The following is a 4596-nucleotide window of genomic DNA, read 5'->3' as shown; positions in this document are numbered from 1 at the left end:
AAAGAGATAGTGTCTTAAGGGAAAGATACTGGTCCTTCATTTTATTGTAGGAACCACCCTTCGGTTCAATTTTGGAAACTCTTGGTTCATTTCTCTGTTACGATTCAATCAATAGATCTTCTGCCCTCCAAATGTACACTATTTTCCCTTAGGTGATTAAAGAAGAATAGAAAATAGCATATTACATATTACTTACTACTTCAAGTCACTGTAAAGCCAGTAAGTAAACACATAATCCTTTACTTTGTTAGTGGTCAGCAGTTCAGAGAAAGCTAATAACGCAATGAAACTAGTAGCAACAAAACCAGAGAGAAGTTTAACAGAGAGAACCAGCAAAAGAAAAGGGCCTTGTTAACAGTATACTCACTGCTGGAGGTCTAGAAAGCTGTGCATACATGCTAGGCTGCACTCACTCAGGAGGGACTAGAGTGGACATTTTAGACATGGGACAGATCTGAAAGCCTTCCCCAAGCCACACACAGATTTATCTGCAAAGGATGGAAGTTTTACTGCCTCACGAGAATCAAGAACCAATTATGCCAAATCACTAGCAGAACACTAAGCAGTGCTAACTTTAAGGATGACTTCTAGGAAGCCAGACTTTAAAAATAAACACAAGGAGGGGCTTCCCCTGGTGGCACAGTGGTTAAGAATCCGCCTGACAATGCAGGAGACACGGGTTCAAGCCCTCGTCCAGGAAAATCCCACATGCCACGGAGCAACTGAGCCCATGCACCACAACTACTGAGCTTGGGTTCTAGAGCCCATGAGCCACAACTACTGAGCCCGCGCACCACAACTACTGAAGCCTGCACACCTAGAGCCCGTACTCCATAACAAGAGAAGCCACCGCAATGAGAAGCCCACACACCGCAACGAAGAGTAGCCCCAGCTCGCCACATCTAGAGAAAGCCTGCACACAGCAACGAGCGACAAAGGCCCAACGCAGCCAAAAATAAATAATACATTTTTATATATATAAATAAAATAAACTCAAGGAGAAAAAATAGAGTTGCACCATCAGAGGCCTGCACACTGTGTGGGAAATAGATTTTGCAGAATTAGTCTATACAAGTCATTGAGAAACAAACAAAAATAAAAAACCAAGCCCTAGTGGGTAATCAGAATCCAGACTTGCTACAGTATATGATCTAAAATATCTAGTTATCCATTTAAAAAATTAGACAAGCAAAGAGACAAAATAGTGTGAACCATGTTCAGGAAAAAAAGAAGGCAATAGAATTTGATTCTGATGGGGTCCAGCAGTTAAACTCAGCAGAAAAAGACTTCAAAGCTGCTATTAAACCATAAATAAGAAAGAATGACAACATCTCACTAAAGAGAGAATATCAATCAAGAGGTAGAAATTATCAATAAGAACCAAATAGAAATCCTATAGCTCTAAAAAGTACAATAATTGAAATGAACCTTTGCTAAGGGCAGTTTGGCAGGTCCTCAAAAGATTAAACAAAGAGTTACCATGTGATCCAACAATTCTACCCACAGGTACATACTCAAGAGAATGGAAAAAATATGTCTACATAAAAACCTGTACATAGCAACATTATTCATAATAGCCAAAAGGTGGAAACAACCCAGATGTCCATCAACTGATGAATGAATAAATTGTGGTAGATTCAGGAAATGGAATATTATTTGGCAATTTAAAAAATGTAGTTCTGATAGCTGCTACAAATGAATAAAGCTTGCAAACATTATGTGGAGTGAAAGAAGTCAGTATTTTCACTTCACATATTTCATAAATATGATTATGTTTATATGAAATGTCCAGAATATTGACAATTCACCTACAGAATGTGTATTAATGATTGTCTAGGGCTAAGGATAGGAACATGGATTAACTGTAAATGGGCAGCAGAGATCTTATTGGGTCAAATGAAACATTCTAAAATTAAGTTGTACACTTAAAACAGGTGAATGAAGAAATTCCCTGGAGGTCCAGTGGTTAGGACTCAGCTCTTTTACTGCCAGAGCCCCAGTTTGATCCCTGCTCGGGGAGCTAATATCCTGCAAGCCACACAGCACGGCCAAAAAAGAAAAACAAAAGAAAAAAAAAAACAGGTGAATGATGAATTTTACGGTATATAATGAAAATTCAAAAGAACTATTTATATATATATTTATGTTACATATATACATACATACATATACATATATACACGTGTGTGTGTGTTGTTGTGAGCCTATAAAAGTTGTGATTCAGCCATGTCAAAGAAATCAGAGACAAAGAAATAATATAGTTACTTACATTATTATAATCTTTCTCAATGTTGATTAACAGTATTTCATAAAATGAGTTTGGAAGCTTTCCTCCTGATCCACACCTCTAAAATAGTTTGAATTTGAGTAAAAATTTTGATCTTTTCTTGAAGCTTAGAAAGACTCCACCTGTAAAACCTGGGTTCTGGGGCTACAAAATCTTGCCCTGGGGATTTTCTTTGGGGTTAGAGGGAAATCTCATTGACAACTTTCTCAATTTCTTCCATACTAGTTTATCTCTTCTTATTCTCTATCTCTTCTCCAAGGAATTTTGATTTCAAATCACTAATTTTATCTTACTTTCAAATATATTTTCGGAGATATGATAAAGTACTATCTAATTCTTTTAGGTTTTTATCAGTGATTATGTCCACATTCTTAGTTCCAATTAAGTGCATTTATGCTTTCTAAATAACTTTCTTGATTATTTTAGGCAACTTGTTACTTCCATACTTGACGAATTGTATTTCTTTGATATATTACATTTCACCAGCTCTTTTTCAGTATTTACATGAATTGGTTTAATTTCCAACACGAATGTAAAAATATTTATTCCCTTCTCATATGTAACATGAGATATGGATAATGGTTTTAGACCCTCATTTGTATTTTCCTTGTACCTAGTTTTTGTTAATAATCTCAGCAACTGATATTCACATTATTGATTTATTTTGTACATTACTTAGATTCTATATTGAAGAGTTTTTGCCATTAATATTGATTTTATAACCTTTATACATCATCCATTAATTTCAAAGCTTACTGGTTTCAGTGATGGCTCTGATAACTTGTCCCTATTTCTTAAACTCTTGATTTATTTCCATTTTCAGTTTTCTAAAACTATTTAAACAATATTTTTCCAGGAAGAGTAATTATTAGTATATTTTCTGAGTTTTTGCAAATCTGAGACTATCTCTTTATTACCCTTGCACATAAATGATAGTTTAGTTGGGCATAGAATTCGTAGATAAAAATATTCTCCCCTCAAACCTACATATCTGCTACCCAAATTTCCTGACAGGTTATTTTTTTAATGCTTGTAGAATTTTACTTCATTCTTAAAATTCAATACTGTATACATGTAGATCTCTTTTCCTTAATTTTTTATAGTACTTGGTAGGTTTTTTGAGTTTGAAAAGACTTTATATAGCTATAGGGAAATTTTTTCTATAATTTCTTATTGTTTGTTCTGAGCCATGTACTCTGTTTTATGCTTCTAGGACCCTATGATATACATTTTAGATGTTTTTTATCATTTTTTTCATGTCTCATCCTTTTATTCATGATAGTCATTTACACATCCCTTTTTTCCAAGTGCTAGCATAATTTTTTAAACTGAATTTTTTTTTCTTTTGGCTTTGTTGGGTCTTCATTGCTGCGTGTGGGCTTTCTCTAGTTGTGGTGAGCGGGGTCTACTTTTCGTTGCAATGCATGGGCTTCTCATCGCGGTGGGTTCTCTTGTTGTGGAGCACGGGCTCTAGGCATGTGGGCTTCAGTAGTTGCAGGATGCAGGCCCTAGAGCACGCAGGCCTCAGTAGTTGCAGCTCGCGGGCTCTAGAGCCCAGGCTCAGTAGTTGTGGCACACGGGCTTAGTTGCTCTATGGCATGTGGGATCTTCCCAGACCAGGAATCAAACCCATGTCTCCTGCATTGGCAGGCGGATTCTTAACCACTGTGCCACCAAGGAAGTCCCTTAAACTGAACTTTGATTTACTGATTTCATGTTCTGAAATACCCAACATTTTATTAACTGAGCATATATTTTAATTTTTTAATCTGAATATTATTTCTGATCTCAAATTCTTTCCTTTTTATGGATGCAATATCCTCTTGAGCACTTTAACTGTGGTACTATCTTGGTTAGAATTGTTATTGTTTTTAGGGAATTCCCTGGTAGTCCAATGGTTAGGACTCTGCACTTCTACTGCAGGGGGCATGGGTTCAATCCCTGGTCAGGGAACTAAGATCCTGCATGCTGTGTGGCCAAAAAAAATAAAAAAATTGTTATTGTTCTTGTTAGTGCACTAGTTACAAAGTTGCATATGTTTTGAATCACCTGCTTCAAACTTATTTTCCAATAAACCTTGTTATTTTTAGTGAAAGATTGCATGATATGAGATTTATTTTTCTAGAATGCATGTAACATATTATAACAAAATGTATATTCTGTAATTGATTTTAACTGGGTTAGCCCTAAATTACCTGGGACATCACCCCGGGCCACAGAGTTGCGTGACTCTGGCAGTGTAAGTGTATAGCACCTCGCAAAATCTGCCCAGCCATATATGATGGCCATGGCACTACACTTCTTTAATT

The 4596-nt window shown here is 36.2% G+C and overlaps 1 non-coding gene across 1 annotated transcript; it reads left to right on the top strand.

Annotated features, from left to right (window-relative positions):
* Positions 1-4167: 4167 nt before the first annotated feature.
* Positions 4168-4240, top strand: TRNAR-UCU (transfer RNA arginine (anticodon UCU)). The gene has a single exon. It is a non-coding gene; the product is annotated as a tRNA-Arg (tRNA).
* Positions 4241-4596: the final 356 nt, after the last annotated feature.

Source organism: Delphinus delphis, chromosome X (genome assembly GCF_949987515.2).
Source record: "Delphinus delphis chromosome X, mDelDel1.2, whole genome shotgun sequence".
Lineage (NCBI taxonomy): Eukaryota > Metazoa > Chordata > Mammalia > Artiodactyla > Delphinidae > Delphinus > Delphinus delphis.
This window is presented reverse-complemented; position numbering and strand designations above follow the sequence as displayed.